We start from the raw sequence: 23491 nt of genomic DNA on the forward strand, positions 1-23491 counted from the left end.
GGTGGCAAGGGTGGGGTAATGACACAATTTTCATCTCGGAAAATCAAAGGAATAATCTAGAAGGAACTGGCATAAATGAGATAATTAATGAGAAAGTATCTAGTTTTTCTTTTAAATATAAAGATACTTGGTATTCTTTGTTGGCTCCCAGAATCCTAATCATTGCTCTCTCTTACCCTGTGCCTAAAGAATATGACCCCATAGCCCACATCATCAGACTGTCTTGGCAGGTTGGTTTCCAGTACACACAATGGAAGGGACCACCAAGAGTTAGGAGTTAGGAAGGTGGGAAGAGGAGGAGGTTGGGTAGTTTCGCCAGACACTTTCCTGTCTGTCACGGCAGTCTGATACCTTGACCACTAGTGCCACTGTCAGAAAGCACTAGTGCAGGGCTCCAGCTTTCACTGTACTGTTATTTCTGCCCCTTGCCCATTTAACCCTTGGAAAGGTAATACTCCTTGCCAGGTAACTCGCCTTGTTCAAACCTCTGAAATCACCTGAGTAGAAATTCAGTTTCCTGCTGGAACCCACACTGAACTCACTCACAGAGAGTATGAGAAGTTAGAGAAAGACCCCATAGTTGAAGGCCCTAAAATAGTAATTGGTATCTTCGTTTTATATATATATTAAGTTTAAGGATTCAAATAATCAGTATATATCACTTTCCAGGAAAGTACACTGTATCTACTAGAATACACACAGTTTGTGGTTGGGGCTTCTTTTTTTTTTTTTTTTTTTTGGCCATGCCACGCGGTTTGCAGGATCTCAGTTCCCTGACCTGGAACTGAACCTGGGCCATGGCAGTGAAAGCCTGGAATCCTAACCACTAGGCTATCAGGGAACTCCCAGGGGCTCCTCTTCTTGATAAGCCAATCTACATTATTCAGCTAAACTCACTGGAATATAAACTTCATGAGAGTAAGGACCTGTCTGTTTTGTTCTCCCAGGTTTCCACAATTCCTGGAATAGGCCTGCACGTAGTGAGTATGTACTAAAAGTTTGTTCAGTAAATAGATATCCAGGCAATTAATTTATTTACCATTATAAGACTCAATTTCAACAACTGTAAATTAAGAATACTATTATTTGTCTTGTATTTCCTACAGATTCTTTAAAAATTAATACCTACTTAAGCAATGTTTAAAGTGTAAGTGTACACAGACGTAAGGTATAATTATTATAGTACTTGAAGCCAATTAAAGGAGAACACACCTTTGAGCTTAAACTTCTAGATGTGCTTATAGACTGTAAAATTTAAGAAATGCTGCCGGAGAATACATTTTTATTTGTTCCATAAATAAATTCCAAAAAAGTTGAGTTTCAGAAGACTTAAAGCCATTATTCTATAAGTAAAGCCCATAAGGAAAAAGTATAATAGAAGAGAAAGAAAAATACATTCAGATAAACAGTTTCCAGCATGTACCACTGTAAAAGCAATAGCTTAAAAAAATTCTACAATGTTTCCATAAGATATTCCCTGGACACTAAAACTTCTGCTCACATTTGATATTAGAGCTTTGTTGAAAAGTATGGTGGGTCTTGGAAGAGGTTTTTGATTATATATCCAGGAACAAGATTGACATTAAATCTTAAACATGGCATAAAATGAACAAAAAAGTAGAGATTATCAGAAGACTAATTGAAAAAATATGCTTCTTGCCTACTAAGACTTCTGAATTTGCCAAGGCATTAACTCACATCATAGGTTTTTTTTCAGACATTCTATATGGTTAATGATTCTTTCTCAACTATTTTGTGTGGAAAGGGAAAGCTGCCAAAATGCTTCAAATTTTAGTTTAATTGAAAAATGCATCAGAGATTGCATCTGAACTATAATTCAAAGGAAAAAATGAAAAAAACCACATAATCACAGACAGAACTGCTACCCACACAGTCCTTATATTTCACTGTGTCCCAAAATCAGCTTAAGAAATCAGTTTTAAGAAAATGAGTAGTGATCATATGTTACTTGAATGTACTACTAATTCAACAACTATTTACCAAGTATTACAAAAAATGCAATACTTTTAAAACTTTAAAGTTGTATAAAACACTACCACAAAAAGGGCACATTTATCTTATACTTTCTAACAAACATTTCTACTGAAAGAGAACTATCAGTGTGGCTCTATTCCACAAAAAAAAATAATAAAAGAAAACAAGGAAAGAAAAAATGATTAGGAAAAAGGTAACATATCTTTCTTCCTGCTTCCTTGTTGGCCAAGATGATCTATACTCCTTGAATTAATAAGTGCTAGAAAGCATATTTATTTCATCCATTTAAAAAATATTTTCAGGCAGTGCTGTAGACACTACGGATACAATACAAAGCTTCTGCTCTCTTGGAGCTTACATTCCAGAGAAGGAAAGAGAAAATAGCAAAATATAGTATCAGAGTAATAGGTGCTGTAAAGAATATAAAGCAGGATAGGAGAGATTGTAGAAAGTAAGATACTATATTACAAACTGTGATCATGAAAGATTTTGCTGATAAAGGGACACTGAGACAGAGACAACTGAGGAACTAAGGAAGTAAGAAATTCATAGAAATATCTAAGGAAAAGCCTTCCAGGCAGAAGGACGAGTGGATGCTCAGACCCCAAGGCTGGAGCATGATTGATGTGTTCAAAACGGGACGCCTTGTGGATCAGAGGGAGCAAGGGGGTAAAGGAATCATTGATGAAGTCAGAGAAAAGGGGCAGAGGGTGTGGATGAATCACTTAGGAGATGATGGAATATTGAAAGAACTTTAACGTACTCTAAATGACATGAAAAGCCACCAGACAGTTATAAACAAGGAAGTGACATTCTTTACTGACTCATTCCTTCTTTCAGCCAGGTGCTATTTGACAGGAATATGCCTGCTAGTCTAGGCTTGCTGCTTAGAGAACAGACTAGCAGATGGGCAGACAGACACAGGGAGATCAATTAAAAGCCTCCTGCAATTTTCCAAGAAATAGATAACGCTAATAATTATAATAATAAATAATACTTAACTGGCACTTACTGTATACCTGCCGCTCTTCTAAGAACTTTATATAGTCATATTGTAAACCAAAATGAACTAGGTCATGCCTTAAAAAAAAACTTCCTAAAAAATTATAAAATAATTTAAATAATTTATCACATTCTTATTCTACTTCTTTGAGCTAATAATAATTTCACACTACCTATGTTTTTACTGTAAAGCTCAGAAGTATATAGAAACATGGTGAAATAAGATTATTTGGTCCAGGATAATCCTATGGCCTTTTAAAGCTTCATTAAAAGCATGTAGTTCATCAATCGTAAAAATGAGAGCTAAAGACTTTTGAATTTAGCTAAAATTCCAAACAGTTCATGTTTTTAAGAAGGAAACATTGACTATTTAATACTCTATGTAAAGCATAAAGTATTAAGTTCCTCTCTCCCTTAACCCCACATACCTAATCAGCCCTTAAGACCTGTCAATTCTATCCCACATTAGCATTCTGAAGCAAGACCCTTCTCTCCATTTCTTCTGTCATGGCCTTGTCTCTACTGTAAGTAACCTTTTATTTCAACTAATGTTTCAGCATATCAGTTTTGGTGTTTTTTTCCATCAGGTTCTTCTGATTCTAGACTAACTCCTTCACTGCCACAAAAAGAATTTTTAAAAAACAAATCTCAATGTTTAATTCCTCTACTTAAAGAAACTTCTTATGACCTATGGTTTAAAGTTCAATCCCCTCAGCATGTTATAAAATGCAGTCCACACACAGGCCCTAACTCATCCTACCAGATCGTCTCCCAAATACCCCCGAAGCAAATTGCATTCTCAGATGTGCTGAGCTCATTCCAAACTTTCATCTTTTGCACAGGTGCCCTCATCTTTAAATACCCTTTTATTTTTCATCATTTTGGATACAGTTGTTATTTTCTCCCTTGAACATATCTATATCTTTATTATGGGCAGAATCATATTTATTACAACTATTTATTTGTATCGCTACATCAATTATTTAAGCACAATATTTGTCATATAATATTTATTCTGTTTCAACAGAGAATAGTCAGCTACTTAATAAACACCTGATTTTCAAATGACATATGCTATCCTATACCTCTCCCTGACCCTTCTCCTCCCAGACACTTCTAACTAAGCCTTAACCACTTGCATATACAGCACTCATTCACATATTTACTAATCTTCATTGGCTATAAACACTGTGCAAACTTTGTGTTTGATGCCACTGCTGGAGTACCTAAATTAAGGGGATATAAATCCTGCTCTCAATAAATTTATAGTCTAATGAGAAAGCTAAATATTAATAGATAATTATAAAACTACATGGTAATAGACAGTGACAACAGGAATGCAATGCAAGATGGCTTTTTTGGGGGAGAAGTTAATAAAATGCCACAAACTAATAATAAACCTTAAATGGGAAAAAAGAAGACAAGTAATCAGAGATAAGACTTATAAAAGGGACAAAACAAAATGTGTGACACTTTATTGTGCACTGCTGGCAGCAGATAACCTAATCATGCACTAATCAAAAAATAGACAACAAACCAAACAAGGCAATGATCCTATTAGAGGACAAGTAATATCTTGTATAAGTGGTACTTTGGATCTTCTATTGAGTTCTGAAATCTGAATCCACCTCAAGTGCTATATTGAGTTTCTTGAAACAATTCCAACCATAAATCTTACTAAATATGAAATTACAGTAAATTATCAGTAGAGTCACAAAATAAAAGCTGTTATCTGCATATCACACTACAGTGGCGCAGATTCGATCATAGTCTGAATGACAACAGGATAGCATGTGGCTGTTATATAATAAAGTACAGTGATGTCTAGAATGGAGAACTGAGGAAAAGTCCTACAGCATCACTGAAGCTTGGTCATAAATAATGCAGCACATTCTTGTGTGTTTTCCCTCACCACAATTGTCATACCAACTTGGTGTGCAATAATAAGGAATGTAATTACACATCTAGAAGGCAAAAGCAGAAGCTCCTTTCAGACTTGGCTAAAAATAACTCTCATAAAAGGATTAAACTAATGCTGTATCTTGATCTACTCATGCATGTGATCTGTAGGAAAACAAATATCTCCCCAAAACAGAAAAATCCACAGGGAAAAATCATATTTGTCATCACAACTTTGTAAATAATTGATTATTAACACCGACTCTAAATGAAATCTGACAACTTCTAAATTTGTTACTGTCAGGAAGAAAAACTATGTTCTACAAAACTACTACTACAAGATACTGTCATGTAGATACATTGGACTATTTCTGCATAAAAGCCATAAGATCCTCTTTTAGAAATAACTACACATATGCATCATTGTTCTGTATATTAGAGAAATTCAACATGTCCATGAATCCAGTGAGTCTGTAAAGCAGTGTTGTTGCTGAACCCTAATATTACATGGGTGTGTGGTGTGCCTTTGGATTTTAACTCTAATTTTCATTGAAGTTGTGTTTGTTACAATCAATGTGTACTTGGACTATATTTGAACATCAACTCTATCAAATTTGTACCTCATGTTTGGTATCCACATTTGTTACTTCTCTTAAAATTGTACATTATTTCCTGAAATTTATAAATAAATAATTTTGATGTCTTACTACATTCCATAAAACATGAATCACAAAACTGATTCCAGACAATGTTTCAAAAATTACAAAAAGAACCATAGCTACATTCCCAAATGTACATCTTAACCAAAGATTTACAGGACAAGGACAAAACTGAGTAGCCATGGTAAACTTTCTTTGTTTCTTGTTTTCTTGTTTTTCTGTTTTGCAGGTTCTATGTTACTTTGACAGAGTAAGTAATAAAATCCCATTCCAGAATGACATTTTATTTTTTCTTTTAGCTATTGAAGCCTTCTTTAAAATAAACTATAGTGTCTTTTACAAAGCCAAATGTGGCTCCTATGTTAGCCATATCTGTTGTTTTACCCTAGTTTCAGAAATAATCAACAGAAGAAAGCTTTTTTTCAAACACACACTTATAAAACATTCAGTACTGCACGACACACATATAAATATTTTATAAATGTTAACTCATTTAATCTTCAAATAACTCTATGAGTTAACTACCGCAGCTATCCCATCTTACAGATGAGGAAAAAGACAGAGAGAGGTTGAGTATCTTGCCCATGATCTTCAAGCTGATTAAGTTCCAAATTCAAAAATCAAACCCTGGCTGCCTGACTCGAGTCAATGCTGCTAACTACCATGCATATGGTTAAAAAAGGCAAAAGCTTAATTTAAAAAAGCTTAGTAATCATTATCATAACATTTTTTCATTTAACTACTTCTTTACTTATTAGACTGAAAGATACCTTTGTCTTCATCTTTCATTTCCCAAGTGAAACAATGGAAATGACTTTATCATCTGTGTTCACTCACTTCTACATTTTTGCTCCTAAAGTTCATATTTTATGAAAGATCTTAAATATTTATAAAGAAAAAAAAATTAAATAAATAATTAGTGATTATATTTTTCAGTTTAGAATCTAGATTGAAATCACATAATGATAATTTTTAAATACAGTGATAGCTTGCTTTTTTCCCTTAATTAAAGAAGATGCAGAGAAGCCAGGGCAAGAAGGTTTTAGAGATAAATTTTGTGATACTAGAATTTTACCAATTTTAGAGATTTTGAAGATGAGACACAGCCAAGTACCAGGCATAAACCTTCACAGCAATATAAATTTTTTCATAATAAGGAATTAACACTTTTAAATGTTTATATTTTGGAAGTTGTAGTGCTCCTATAACAGTGTAAAGCCATTACAGCCCAATGTTCATGCTGATGATGACTACAAACACTGAACAAAATGCAATGAACAATTCCCTGAGAACTCTGAAAAGCAGGTAGGTCATGAAGGAGGGTTAGACCTTGAAGAAGTAAACCCACATATGATAAGTTATCTGTGTGTGTTTTGGAAGGTGGGTGGCGTTTCCCTTGAGGTTTTGTCCCTACAGTGGAAGCCAGTAGCTGAGCACTGCAACAGTGCTGTGGCTAGAACTTTGACAGAAACCCTGTTTCTGGGCAAAGGAACAAGCTAAAAAAAAAAAAAAAATGCATGTTAGAAGACATGGAGGGAATCTGAAGTGAATACATGGAAACAGGAAATCACCTACCTTTGTGTATAAACCACAAAAATATAAAATTACCTCCAGAACTACACTTGTGTAATGAACTCAAACCAATTTAGTTAAAACTGAGAGAACAGAACTGAGATTAAAACTATCAATACCAGTCTCACAATAGCTCCTGAACACACACAAACAAAACAAAACTGAGAGTTCAAAGCTCCAGTGAAACCAGTCATAAAGGAGACACTCACCTTCTGAGTTTTACCACCAGGAGCTCTACCAGGCTTCACAGTGAATACTGGAGAAAAATCCCCTCATGCTTCCAGAAGAGGAAAAGAAACCATTTTGAAATATACCAGGGCATTCTGTTCTTCTTAGCAAGACCTGCCCTTAGGCAGAAACAATTTACCCAGATTCTAACCTGTGGGGGTTTTATTAGAACCTAACCTAACCAGAGAAAGGAAAATACCCCAATCCAGCCCCTTTAGCCTTCCATGTGGGAGAAGAAAAATACATCTTCATCTACTTCCTGTCCCGCCGACAGGAGGAAAAACAACTGAAAAACACTGGTGAACTTCACAATGAAGGGGCATAGGCTAACCAAAATACTGAGATCTAATCACACGACTATAGAATGTTTCCCCTCCCCCTGCATCCTTTACCCAGTATATAATGTCTGTCTTCCAACAAAAAGTTACAAGGCATACGAAAAGGCTAAAAACAAAGTTTGAAGAGACAGAACAAGCATCAGAATCAGAGACAGATATGGCAGGATGTTGGAATTGTCAGACTAGGAATGTTTCTTGAAACTATTATTAATATTCTAAGAATGTTAATAGAAAAAATAGACAACCTACAAGAATAGATGGATAATGTAAGTTGAGAAATGGAATTTCAAAGATCAAAAAGAAATGCTAGAGATCACAGAAATTAAGAAAGTCTTTGGAGATTGGTTCAATATGGTGGAGTAGAAGGACGTGTGCTCACTCCCTCTTGCAAGAGCACCAGAATCACAACTAACTGCTGAACAATCATTGACAGGAAGACACTGGAACTCACCAAAAAAGATACCTTGCATCCAAAGACAAAAGAGAAGCCACAATGAGACGGCAGGAGTGGCACAATCACAATAAAATCAAGCCCCATAACTGCTGGGTGGGTGACTCACAAACAGGAGAACACATACCACCGAAGTCCACCCACTGGAGTGAAGGTTCTGAACCCCATGTCAGGCTTCCCAACCTGGGGGTCTGGCAATGGGAGGAGGAATTCCTAGAGAATCAAACTTTGAAGGCTATCAGAATTTGACTGCAGCACTTCAACAGGACTGGGGGAAACAGAGACTCCACTCTTGGGGGCACACACAAAATAGTGTGTGCATCAGGACCCAGGAGAAGGAGCAGTGACCCCATAGCAGACTGAACCAGACCTACCTGCAAGTGTTGGAGGGTCTCCTGCAGAGGCGGGGGGGTGGCTGTGGCTCACCATGCAGACAAGGATACTGGCAGCAGAAGTTCTAGGAAGTATTCCTTGGCATGAGCCCTCCCAGAGCCCGCCATTAGCCCCACCAAAGAGCTGGGTAGGCTCCAGTGCTGGGTCACCTCAGGCCAAACAGCCAACGGGAGGGAACCCAGCCCCACCCATCAGCAGACAATTGGATTAAAATTCTACTGAGCTCTGCCCACCCCTCTACCCACCACCAGTCCCTCCCATCAGGAAGCTTGCACAAACTCATCCATGAATTCAACCAATTGTGGATCAAGAACATTTAGAAAAAAATTCCAGAAAGTTTCAAAAAGCAAAATTTGAATTTGCTGCATGCGTGCAACTACTTACATAACATTTTCATTGTACTTACAGCTATTTACATAACATTTACACTGTACTAGGTATTATAAGTAACTTATAGAAGATTTAAAGTGTATAGGAAGATAGCAGGGAGGAATAAGGATTACATTATTATTATAATGTACTTGTACTACCTGTGAAATAGTATAGTATTATTTGAAAGTGGACTTGGATTAGTTGTAAATGTATACTGCAATTGATAGGGTAACCACTAAAATAAGTAATAAAAGAAGTATAATTGATATGCCAAGAAAATAGTGAAAATGGAATCATAAAAAAACAGGGCAGACAGCAGAAGCAAGAAGAACTACAATTCTACAGGCTGTGGAACGAAAACCACATTCACAGAAAGATAGACAAGATTGATAGGGTAACCACTAAAATAAGTAATAAAAGAAGTATAATTGATATGCCAAGAAAATAGTGAAAATGGAATCATAAAAAAATGCTCAATTTAAACCAAAAAAGAAGGCAGAAAAGTAATAGAAGACAAATATGAACAAAAATAAAGGGCAGCAAATAGAAAACAGTAGCAAATATGGTAGATGTAAATTCATCTATATCAATAATCATTTTAAACATCAGTGGTCCAAATATACCCACTAAAAGACAGAGATTGTCAGAGTGGATCAAAAAACAAGGCCCAATATTTTGTTTATAAGAAACCTACTTTCAATATAAAGACACATATAGATTAAAAGTATAGGGATGGAGACACCATAATTCAAAAAGATACATGCACCCCAATGTTCATTGCAGCACTGTTTACAATAGCCAGGACATGGAAGCAACCTAAATGACCATCAACAGAGAAATGCATAAAGAAGATGTGGTACATTTATACAATGAAATATTACTCAGCCATAAAAAGGAATGAAATTGGGTCATTTGTAGAGACGTGGATGGACCTAGAGACTGTCACCCAGGAAGCAGAGTCCCAGGCAGGATAAACCCAAGGATAAAAAGCCGAGACACATAGTAATCAAATTGACAAAAATTAAAGACAAAGAATGCAAAGCAGAAATAGAGACACAATGTAGAGAACAAACATATGGATACCAAGAGGGGAAGGGGGTGAGATGGACTGGGAAATTGAGATTGACATATATACACTACTATGTATAAAATAGATAACTAATGGGAACAGACTGTATAGCACAGGGAACTCTACTCAATGCTCTGTGGTGACCTAAATGGGAAAGAAATCCAAGGAAGAGAGGATATATGTATATGTGTGGCTGATTCACTTTGCTGTCCAGCAGAAACTAACACAATACAGTAAAGCAACTATACTCCAAAAAAAAAAAGAAAAAAGTATAGGGATGGAAAAGATATACCATATTATCACTAATCAAAAGAAAGTAAGAATAGCTATATTAATTTAGTCACAGTAGACTTCAAAACAAGAAAAGTTATCAGAGATAGAGATATTACATACTGATAAAGGAGTCAATAGTCCAAGAATAATAGTCCTTAATGTGTATGTGCCTAACAACAGAATATCAAAGATAATTAAGAAAATGGTAATAGGAACAAGAATGTCTTTGATGGGTTTATTGGTTGACCAGACATGGCTCAGAAAAGATCTCTGAGATTGAGGATATAACAATAGAAGCTTCCAAAACTGAAAAGCAAAAAAGAAAAAGATTAAAAAAAAATCAAACAGAACAGACTATCCAAGAACTGTGGGACAACTACAAATGATATAACATACACATAATGGGAACACCAGAAAAAGAAAGAGAAAGAAACAGAGTAACATTTGAAGCAATAATGACTTAAAATTTGCACAAATTAATGTCAGACACCCTTCAAAGATCCAGGAAGAACAGAGAACCAGGAGCTGCATACATGCCCAAAAAACCTCTGACACCTAGGCACATTATATCCAAACTTCAGAAAATCAATAATAAAAAAGTTTTCAAAAAATCAGATGAAAAAAACACCTTACCTACAGAGATACAAAGGTATCAACAGTAATTACATCTGACTTCTCTTTAGAAGCTATACAAGCAAAAAGAGAGTAGAGTGAAACATTTGAAGTCTTGAGAGAAAAAAAAAAACAACAAGCTACAATTCTGTACCCTGCAAAATTACCCTTCAAAAGTGAAAGCACAATACTTTCTCGGCCAAACACTGAGGGAATCTGCTGGCAGTAGACCTGTCTCTCAAGCAATTTAAAAAGAAGTTCTTCAGAGAAAAGAAAGATGATATAATTCAGAGAAACCAGATAATGAAAAAAAGAATGGGAGAAAGAATAAAGGTAAAACAGAAATTTTTATTTTTCTTATTCTTAATTGATATGTTTCAGTTTGTTCAAAATAATATATATATAATAGATAACTAATGGGAACAGACTGTATAGCACAGGGAACTCTACTCAATGCTCTGTGGTGACCTAAATGGGAAAGAAATCCAAGGAAGAGAGGATATATGTATATGTGTGGCTGATTCACTTTGCTGTCCAGCAGAAACTAACACAATACAGTAAAGCAACTATACTCCAAAAAAAAAAAGAAAAAAGTATAGGGATGGAAAAGATATACCATATTATCACTAATCAAAAGAAAGTAAGAATAGCTATATTAATTTAGTCACAGTAGACTTCAAAACAAGAAAAGTTATCAGAGATAGAGATATTACATACTGATAAAGGAGTCAATAGTCCAAGAATAATAGTCCTTAATGTGTATGTGCCTAACAACAGAATATCAAAGTATAAAAAATGAGGCAAAAACTGATGTAACTGCAAGAAGATATAGAGTAATCTAATATCATAGTTGGAAAGTTTAACACCCTTTTACCGGAAATCAACAGATCCACCTACAGAAAACTAGTAAGGACATAGTTGAACTCAACAGCACTATCAGTCAAGTGGATATAATTGACATGTATACACTTCTTTATCCACAACATGAGATTACACATTTTTCTCAAGCTGACATGGAACAGTCACAAAAACAGACCACATTCTGGGCCATAAAACACACTTTAATCAATTTAAAAGAATAGAATCATATGATATCAGCCCTTAGAACACAGTGAAATTAAACTAGAAATCAATAACAGAAAGATGTCTGTAAAGTTTAAAAAAACTTGGAGAATAAACTACAACTTCCAAATAACACGAGTCAATGGTGCTATCTCAAAGAAAGTTTTAAAATATTTTTGAACTAAATGAAAATAAAAACACAACTTATCAAAATGTGTTGGTTGCAGCAAAAGCAGTTGTCACAGAGAAATTTCTAACATCGAATGCAAATACTAGAAAAGAAGAAAAATTGAAAATCAATCATCTAAGTTTCCACCTTAGAAAACTAGAAAAGGAAGAGCAAGTTAATTCCAAAATAAGCAGAAGAAAAGAATGATAAAAATTAGAGCTGAAATGAGTGAAACTGAAAACAATAACAAAATATGAAGAAGATTTACATGAGGAAAACTACAAAGTGCTGATGAAATATCAAAGAAGTACTAAATAATCGGGAAATATTCCATTTTCACAGATAGGAAGACTCAGTATTGCCAAGATGTAAGGTTGTCCCAACTTGATCAACTCTCCCAGATAAAATCCCAGGAAATGGACTTCCCTGGTGGCGCAGTGGTTAAGAATCCGCCTGCCAATGCAGGGGACATGGGTTTGAGTCCTGGTCGGGAAGATCCCACATACTGCAGGGCAACTAAGCCCATGTGCCACAACTACTGAGCCTGTGCTCTAGAGCCCGCGAGCCACAACTGCTGAGCCTGCGTGACACAACTACTGAAGCCTGTGTGCCTAGAGCCCATGCTCCACAGCAAAGGAAGCCACCGCAATGAGAAGCAACAAAGAGTAGCCCCCGCTCACCTCAACCAGAGAAAGCCCGTTCGCAGCAATGAAAACCCAATGTAGCCAAAAAAATAAATTAAAAGAAATTCCAGGAAATTATTTTGTGAATATTGTCAAACTGATTCTAAAATTTATAATAAGAGGCAAAAGGCCCAGAATAGCCAACTCAGTACTGAACGAGTAAAACAAAGGTGGAGAACTGACACCACCTGACTTCAAGACTTACTATAAAGCTACAGTATTCAAGACAATGTGGTATTCGTGAGAGAACAGACAAATAGATCAATGGAACAGTATACAGAGCCCTGAAGTAGACCCATATAAGTACAGTCAACTTATCTTTGACAAAGGAGCAAACAAAGACAATACAATGGAGTAAAGACAGTCGTTTCAACAAATGTTACTAGAACAACTGGAAATCCACATGCAAAAAACTGAATCTAAACACAAACCTCACACCCTTCACAAAAATTAACTCAAAATATATCATTGATCTAAATGTAAAATGCAAAACTATAAAACTCCTAGAAGATAACATATAAGAAAGGTTAGATGACCTTGGGTATGGCAATGACTCTTTAGCTATCACATCAAAGGCATGATGCATGAAAGAAATAATTGATAAGCTGCACTTCATTAAAATTAAAAACTTTTACTCCATGAAATACAATGTCAAGGGAATGAGAAGACTAGCCAAACTGTGAGAAAGTATCTGCAAAAGACACAAATGATAAAGAACTCTTCTCCAAAATATACAAAGAACATTTAAAATTCAACTATAACCCGCTTAAAAAATAAGCAAAAGACCTTCACAGACACATCAGCAAAGAAGATATACAGATGGCAAGTAAGCATATATGAAAAGGTGTTCAACATGTCATCAGGGAAATGCAAACTAAAATGAGATACTACTATGCACCTATCAGAATGGACAACATCCAAATAGTGCCAAAACTGAAGCAATAACTTTCATTCATTGTGGTGATAATGCAAGATAGTACAGTCCCTTTGGAAGGCAGTTTGCCAATTTCTTATACAACGAAGCATACCCATACCATATGATCCAGCAATTATGCTCCATGGTATTTACCCTAAGAGATTGAAAACATATCCACACGAAAACCTGCACACAGTTGTTTACAGCAGATTTATTCATAGTTACCAAAATTTGGAAACAATCAGTAGGTCCTTCAGTAGATGAATGGATAAATAAACTGAGATACATTCAAACAGTGGAATATTATTCACTACTAAAAAGAGATGAGCTATCAAGCCATGAAGGACATGGAGGGAATGTAAGCGCATGTTACTAAGTGAAAGGAGCTGACATGAAAAGACTAAAAACTGTATGATTCCAACTATATGACATCCTGGAAAAAGCAAAACTAAGCAGCCAGTAAAAACTCCCCTAAACGGAAGAGCTTAGGGGAGAGGAGGCAATGAATAGGTGGAGCACAGAGAATTTTTAGGGCATGAAACCATTTCGTAAGATACTACTGTGTACATGTATGGGTGAATACATGTCATTATACATTTGCAAAACAGGCAGAACGTACCAAACCCTAATATAAACTATGGATTTTGGCTGATAATGATGTGTTGATATACATTCATCCACTGCCACAAATGTGCCACTTTGGTAGGGATGTTGCTAGTGGGGGAAGCTGCGTGTGTGTGCACACAAGGCTATATGAAAACTCCCTATAATTTTCACTCAATTTTTCTGTGAACCTAAAAGAGCTCTAAAGAAATAAAATATATTAATAAATCATTTTTAAAAGATAATAAACAAATGCCAACTCTGAGATAACCCAGTTGTTAAAACTCTAAAAAAGAGACTTCAAAACAGCTAATTGAAACTATAAAGCACTCAGTCCAACAATTTCACAACACATTTTTTGTTAAAGACATGTGCTACATTCACCAAGATAGACTGACTACAAGCTGGGCCATCAAGCGACTGTAAATAAATCTGAATGGAATGAGATCACAGCAAGTTTACTGTAAGACAGAAATAGAATTAAATTAAACATCAATAATAATAAGCAATCTAAGAAAAACAGGTATCTAGACACTAGAAATTAGGAACTATTTTAACTGAATGATCATAAAAAAATGTGTATAACACATTTATGGGATGAAGCTAAAACTGTTTAAAGAGAAATGTATAGCTTTAAATGTTTATACTGGCAAATAATGGATCTGAAAATAATGACTTTCTGCTTTGCAAGACCAGAAAAAAGATTTTCCTCTTCCAAATTTAGGATAGAGAGAACAACAATAATGGAATAGAAAAGAGGTCAGTTAAGAGAGATAATAAAAAGAGCCAAATATGATTTGTTAAAAATATCAACAAAATTTTCAAGGGCCTACTTAAACTGATTGATCTAGGAAAAAAAAAGAGAGAATACAGATCATTATTATCCGGAATGAAAAGTAGTTACCACCAGTAATCTTACAGACATTAAATGTAGACAAGAAAATACTACAAGCAACTTTATGCCAACAAATTCAACAACTTACTGACCTAGAAAAATTTCTTTAAATGTAAAATTTATCAAGATTGATGTTTTAAAAATCAGAAAAAATTAATTAACCTATATCTAGGAATGAAATTAAATATGTTTTAAAAGTTTCTAAAAAGCAAACTCTGACACCTGACATTTTCACTGGTGAATTCTATGCAGCATTTAAGAAAGAAACAACATCAACCATACAAAAAATTTTTCAGAAAACAGATGAGATCACTTTCTAAATCATTTTATGAGGCCAATATTATCCTAACACCGAAACTTGACAAAGACATTACAAATATAGAGCATCATATACCAATAATACCTCTCATTAATAAAGGCTCAAAATCCTAAAGATTTTTTAGCAAATCAAATCCAACACTATATAAAAAGAATAATATATCATGTCCAAGTGGAGTCTATCTAAGGAATGAAAAGTTGATTTTAAACATTTGAAAATCAATCAATAAAATTCAATATGCTAACAGAAAAGAAAATTATCATTGTGATAAAAACATAAAAAGCATTTAACAAAATTCAATATACATTCATGATAAAAAACTTTTAGGGAGCTAAGACAAGTAGTGAACATTTTCAAACTGATAAGTTTACATTGAACACTTACAACCAACATCATACTTAATAATTGAAGACTAAATATTTATTTACATGAGAACAGAAAAACAAAAAATAAGAATGCCTGTTTCATCACTTCCATTCAACATTTTGGTGGAGGTCCTATCCATTGCCATAGGAAAAATAAATAAAAGGTGTAAAAATAGAAAGTAGTGAAAGGTCCCTGTTTGCAGATTGCATGATTATTTGCATTTAAAAAATACCTGAACTAACTCATTTATTAAAATGAATCTAACAAGTTTGGAGGATACAATGTTAATATTTTTAAAACCTATTGTGTTTTTATATAATAGCAACAAGATATTGAAAGATAAAATTAAAAATGATTTTATTTACTATAGCATCAACAAAATAAAAATAAAAACAGCCTAAGAACAAAATGAATAAAAGATGTCCACAATGTCTACACTGAAAACTAGGAAACATTGTGAGTGGAATTAAAGACCAAAATTAATGAAAAGTCACACCACGCTCAGAAAACGGAAAACTCAATGTTTGTTAAAATATCAATTCTCTTCATTTTGCTCTATCGCTTAAATGCAATCCCAATTAAAACCTTAATTTTATTTTAGAAGTTGACAAGCTTATTCTAAAACTTATGCAGAGTGCAGATAACCTAAATTAAATAAAGCAATGTTTACAAAGAGTAAAAGTTGGAGCAGTTACCTCACCTGATTTCCAACATCCTATAAAATTACTGTAATCAAGATGATTTGGTATCAGTGAAAAGAGAGACAAATAAATCAATGGAATGGGATAGTTGAGAGTTCAGTAAGAGTTTTACTCATATGTAGTCAACTGATTTCTAACACAGAAACCAAGATAATCCATTGAATAAAAGGAAACATTTTTTTAATAAAGGATGCTAGATGAAGTGGATATCCTTATGTAAAAACAATCAGTGCTGACATTTACCTCATGCCATACACAAATATTAACTCAAAATGAGGCATGACCTATGTGTAAAACGTAAAACTTCAACATGTCTAATAGCAGGAGATCTTGTGATTTTGGTGTAGGTAAAGGTTTCTTAGAACACAAAAAGTATAAAACATGAAAAACAAAATTGATAAACTGCACTTTATCAAAATGAAAAGTATTCACACTTTGAAAGACATCATTAAGAAAATAAAAAGGCAAGCCACATGCTGGAAAAATTATTTGCACATACCGGTCCAAGTGCATGCATGGGACTTCCCTGGTGGTGCAGTGGTTAAGAATCTGCCTGCCAATGCAGGGGACACGTGTTCGAGCCCTGATCCAGGAAGATCTCACATGCCGTGGAGCAACTAAACCTGTGTGTCACAGCTACTTAGCCTGAGCTCTAGAGCCTGTGAGCTACAACTACTGAGCCCATGTGCCACAACTACCGAAGCCTGTGCACCTAGAGCCCATGCTGCTACAAAAGAAGCCACAGCAATGAGACGCCCGTGCACTGAAACTAGAGAGCAACAAAGACCCAACGCAGCCAAAAATAAATATATTAATCAATTAATTATTTTTTTAAAGTGTATGCATGGTACATAAAGAACTCTTAAAATGTCATAATCAGAATATAGCAGACATTTTTTTTAATGGGCAAAACACCTCACAAAAGAAGATGCATAAATGGCCAATAAGAACCTGAAAATATGCTTATCATCATCTGCCATCAGGGAAATGCCAGTTAAACCCACAATGAAACACTAGTACATAACCACTTAGAATGGCTAAAATTTAAAGGACTGACCAGATAAAGGGTTGACAAGGATGCAGAATAAGTGGAACTCTCTTTCACTGCTGGAAGGAGTGTAAAATGATTAATGTCACTTTGGAACACAATTTGACAGTTCAGTTGTTTTTTTTTTTTTACTTAAGTTAAACATGCACCTGCCAAATAACTCAAGCATTCCACTGCTAGGTATAAAAATAAACGCCAACACGAAATTTATACATGATTGTTCACAGGAGCTTTATATGCAGTAGCCAAAATCTGGAAATAATCCAAATGCCTTCTAACAGAATAGGTGGATGAAGAAATTGTGGTTTATTCATACATTGGAATACTGTTCAGAAAAATAAGCAAAATAAAGATACATATGAAGACATGGATAAATCTCAAAAATGGTATGCTGACAGAAAAAAAGCCAAGCTAAAGAGTGCATTCAACACAATTCCATTTATAAAAATTCTAGAACAAATAAGCTATAGTGATAAAAAGCAAATTAGTGATTGCCTGGGGTTAGGGTGGGAGAAGAGATGGATCATAAAAATGCAGGAGGACACTTCCTCTGGGTGTGATGGCAATGTTTATTTTCTTGATTATGATGTTGATTTCAGAGGTATATACATATGCCGCAACTGATTAAATGGTACACTTTTGATGTTTGCAACTTATTGTACTTCAATTATACCTTGATAAATAGAGAAAAAAGTCTCAAGGACTATGACCTAAATGCATCTAGACTGGGAAAGGTAGGTAAATGGGAAAGCTACCTGCATTCTATCACGCTGTTCTATACAAAAACTATGTCTACTAGCACACAATTTTTTTTTTTTAAGTATGTACCTTGGAAAATATATGCAGTAAAAAGACACATGGACATCACAAGTCAGTAATCAAATTCTTAACAAAATATTTGAGATGGCTATTATTACTTTAAGGTAAGTTTTCAGGCCTTGAAGAACTACTGAAATAGTATAGCTTCTATAAATTATTATTCATTAATTTCTCCAAAGAAAATTGAATGCAAAAATCTCTTCTGAGAAGTTTGAAAAAAATGAAAAATTTCATCAACAAGCTTTTCCACTCAAATTTCCATCATATTTTTCTTATTGCTTCAAAAGAAAGAAACAATATGCCCAAAGATAGATAATTGTTAAAAATATAAAAGACTTGGAATAACCCACTTTAATTCATTAAAAAAGAAAAATAAGATGGAAATAGCAATGCTTTGAAAACTGGAGTTATAATGGCTACAACTTGATATTTAGTAAAAAAAATGTCCTCTTTATAAGACTCCAAAAGTAATTTTATTAATAATCAATATAGACCGTGTGGCTCTTCTTCTAATTTAGCTTTACTTCACATTTTTGAAGTGTATTATTAAACTAGAACAAACCAAGGCTGTCGACTACGGTTGGTTGGATATTTTGTGCCTGCATGAAAATATTCATCCCCTCAGACCATGTTCCACTCACTAAGGTCCATATCCAGGTGCTACCTCTGTCTAGAAAGGGCAAATTTATCTAATTCCCACAGGGTACCTTGTAAACAAGCAGTAGCCTAGAAAGAAGCACTTCGTTTACAAGTCAGACCACTAAGGACTTGTGATATATGGATCATTGTTGCTCACTCGTATCAAAATGTATAAGAATATTTAAAAAGTCAGAGTTGTAAGATAAAAAAGAAGTTATAATAATGAAGAAAACTACATATTAGTGCATAAGTAAATTAACACATAACATATAACCATATATATAAATGAAATACTAGTATTTTAAGCACTTTATATACATAAATTCAATTTTTTATAAATACTTGAGAGAGATTATATTACTATTCCCATCTGAAGACTGAGAAATTAAAACCAGCAAAATTTATTGCACAGACAAACATAATTAAGCTAGGTACCGGCATTCAAAATCAGATTTTTCTCATTCCAGGATCAATTCTTAGATTCACTCTGCTATGCTGAAATTATATAATCTGAATTATGGGCCTATATATTCATTTTGACATTTTCATATAAACTAACTTCATCATACTTTTTTTTTTTTTTTTTTTTTGTGGTACGCGGGCCTCTCACCCCTGCGGCCTCTCCTGCCACAGAGCACAGGCTCCGGACGCGCAGGCCCAGCGGCCATGGCTCACGGGCCTAGCCGCTCCGCGGCATGTGGGATCCTCCCGGACCGGGACACGAACCCATATCCTCTGCATCGGCAGGCGGGCTCTCAACCACTGCACCACCAGGGAAGCCCACTTCATCATACTTTTTAAAATATTTCCAGTTTTGCTTTCATCTGTTTATTGATGAATTTTTTAAACTCTTCAGATTGCAATTCAAATATGGACATTTTTAGCATTTATTGCCATTAACATTACCATTGCATAAATGTAGGGTCGCATACAGACAAAATTAGATACACTAAACAAATTTTCATCTAAAGTGGAATGATACTATTTCCAAAGAAGTAATATTTCCAGTTTTCAGATTAATAAATCACTGGTGTTTTTATGTCATCTTCATCACTACAACTGTTTATCATACACTAAAATAATGCAAACATGGTACCATTCCTATCTCCTGCCATATTTAGTTCGATTTTTAAACATTTAGTTGCAAAGATTCAAAAATCTAGATAGGTACCATAACACAAACCAAAATGAAAGGAAAAATATTTGAGTAAATTTTAGGGAAAGATACATTAAAAACATATTCAGATAAGATGAACTAATTTCACAAAAGGAGTCAGAAAATTTTATTCCGATTTAAAAATCTGTGTGTCTGAATCATTTACTTTCTTCATAGCATTTTATCAAGTGGAGAAGACTACATTGTTTTTAAAATTTTATATAGCCATACAATAATACACTTTAGGAAGTAAGACCTGAATTTATGTATGATGACTATTCTGATATGTGGATTAGATAAATACAAATTTTCATCCAATTCAAACATTCTTATTCTAAAGCCTTCCCAATATTTTATTAAGTAAAAATAGTTTCCCTATTTAATTGATCAAAGATAGTAAACCTAAAAGTGAAGGTTCTGCATTTGCTTTTTTAAAACTAACTGCACTTCATATAAAATAAATGTTATATTTAAAGTTCCAGAGGTTTTCATGAAACTCCAAGATGTGAAGCAGCTTAATAAACTTATTTTTGCTACCCACTGTCATACTCACTAAAGGTTTCATTAATGAGTCTTTTAAAGATTATTTTTCTAGTGGTTTAATAGACGTTTTCGAAATAAACAGCTGAAGTTACTTCAAGATTTAGAATATAGTTTATATATTAGAAAGTTAAGAATTAATCAAAGAGAATAATAATAATCTTTGCTTCCAGTACCTTTGTCTTTGGTTATTTACTAGATGCCTCTTGGCTAGAGGTATTTGGGTTAGCAGTGGTTGAAAACACATGGAATCGACAGATGAATGGATAAAGAAGATGTGGCACATATATACAATGGAATATTACTCAGCCATAAAAAGAAATGAAATTGAGTTATTTGTAGTGAGGTGGATGGACCTAGAGTCTGTCATACAGAGTGAAGTAAGTCAGAAAGAGAAAAACAAATACTGTATGCTAACACATATATATGGAATCTAAAAAAAAAAAAAAATGGTTATGAAGAACCTAGGGGCAGGACGGGAATAAGGACGCAGACCTAGTAGAGAATGGACTTGAAGACATGGGGAGGGGGAAGGGTAAGCTGGGACAAAGTGAGAGAGTGGCATGGACATATATAACCTACCAGGTGTAGAATCGATAGCTGGTGGGGGGCAGCCACATGGCACAGGGAGATCAGCTTGGTGCTTTGTGACTACCTCGAGGGGTGGGATGGGGAGGGTGGGAGGGAGGGAGATGCAGGAGGAAAGAGATATGGGGATGTGTGTGTATGTATGGCTGATTCACTTTGTTGTAAAGCAGAAGGTAACACACCATTGTAGGGCAGTTGTGCTCCAGCAAAGATGTAAAAAAAAGAAAACATGGAAATATTTTAAGGAAATCATGTTTACATGTTTTAGTTGTTGATACCATAATCAGCCTCTGAAACACAGAGGAATTTATTACATATTTTTTAATATGCAACCATCAGGTTCACTTATTTATTTTGAAAAAAGAACTTACTGTGATAGTCTGTAAATATACTTGAAAACTCTGAACTGGACCCCAGTGAGCCCGAGCGTAGTATATGGGAAAGAAGGTGGAGTATAGTCTGGTTTGGTATGTGTGTTGGAGTGGAGTAAAAAATAAAAATTAAATGATATTCACCTAGAAGTAAGTTCAGGTAAAAATAGAAGTCTCAATGCTACGAAACTGTATGAAAAAAATCTAATCAACATGTACATACATCAAATATTATATTTCAGGGCCAGTAAATTTTGAGGATTAATTAATTAATATTAATTTGTATATTTTCTCTTCTATATTTCCTCTTTATATGTTCTAATCACTTATGACAAAAAAATTCTACTTTTAATTTCTGTTGTTTAACTTCCATGGGCTCTGTGAATACGTACAGCAATAGATTAAACTAATGTATGAAATGAAACCATCCACTGATATATTTCTTCCATATTACTCATTTATGTTCCAGGAAAATAAGGATTTGGATATTACAAAAATAAGTTTAGTTTGTGAAACTGATGTTCATGAAGAGTTTAATTTTAAAATAGAACTTTGTAAGCCTAAAATTTAATTTGTTTATAATATTCATTCATCTAATAAATAAATACTGATTTATCAGTTGTGTGCAATCAATGCCTGATATCAGAGATCTGAGACTATATTATTATACATTGCCTGAATCAGTCTGTCATTAATTTAGTATGATATGATGTGTTAAAACATTTTGTTTAGAGTCAAAGGCTTAGGTACATACTAATGCAGAAACTCAAAAACAAAAAGAATCCCAAATAATCTGAAAATGTCACAAATATTAATTATATTTAAAATTATGCCATAGATTATATAACTAAGTACAGGGACACAATATTCTACTGACCCTCTGAATTTACATTGCTTTTTTTGAAAATACATACTGTGTGTGTGTGTGTGTGTGTGTGTGTACATCTCTATGTGTACATATCTGTGTGTGTGTATATAAATATATATATACACACACATTTCAACAGAATACAGAAAATCTTCCATGTAAAACTTATCTATTAATCCATAATATATTACACAGCTTTACTTTGTTACACTTTGAAAAATAAATTATTCAGAAATTATATAAAAACAATCATCTCAGTAATGACTAATATCTCAGGAGTGCATCCCTTTATGGGGTCTGGTCTGTTTGTTCTGTTAATGATTGACTAAATGAAAATTAAAGCAAGAGTTTCCAATGATTGAAGAATTAAAAGAAAGAATGTGATTATCATAACTGGCAAATTATAATTGGAAAGGAGCTTTTTACCATGACCTTCACATTATTAAAATAGTGATTTTTAAAAATTACAGGTCATCTTTTGCAGTATCTCTATTTTACCTCAGAAACATTCACAAAGAACAGAGAAAGGCAAAATATCAGACTTGTACATTTCATTAAATTAATATCTGAGAGGAGGAAGTGAAGAAAATGTTCTTTTCTCCAAAGAAAAAAATACAAAGTACTAAGAGGAAAGTCATTTGCTCTTCCCAGGAGAATAGAATGCCTGTGTTTAAATCAACCAATCTCTGTTAAAGTTTCCCAGGCGTTACAGTCACCATTGTCTACTCATTCTCTTACTGAACAATAGAAAACATCACTGCTACACCCACGGGGGAAGAAAGTAGGTCACCCTTTAGAGTTTACAACTTTGCTTTATAGCATATATTGATTGTTACTGTTAACTCAGTTCATCTGATTTAATAATATTCAGCTTAAAATAAAGTT

General features: G+C 34.2%; 1 protein-coding gene across 1 annotated transcript in view; it reads right to left on the reverse strand.

Annotated features, from left to right (window-relative positions):
* The window catches only part of COL11A1 (collagen type XI alpha 1 chain), a 195933-nt gene that overhangs the window by 141771 nt on the left and 30671 nt on the right, over nt 1-23491 (reverse strand). The window lies entirely within an intron of this gene.

The sequence above is a fragment of the Neophocaena asiaeorientalis genome, unplaced genomic scaffold, assembly GCF_003031525.2.
Source record: "Neophocaena asiaeorientalis asiaeorientalis breed wild unplaced genomic scaffold, Neophocaena_asiaeorientalis_V1.1 scaffold147, whole genome shotgun sequence".
Lineage (NCBI taxonomy): Eukaryota > Metazoa > Chordata > Mammalia > Artiodactyla > Phocoenidae > Neophocaena > Neophocaena asiaeorientalis.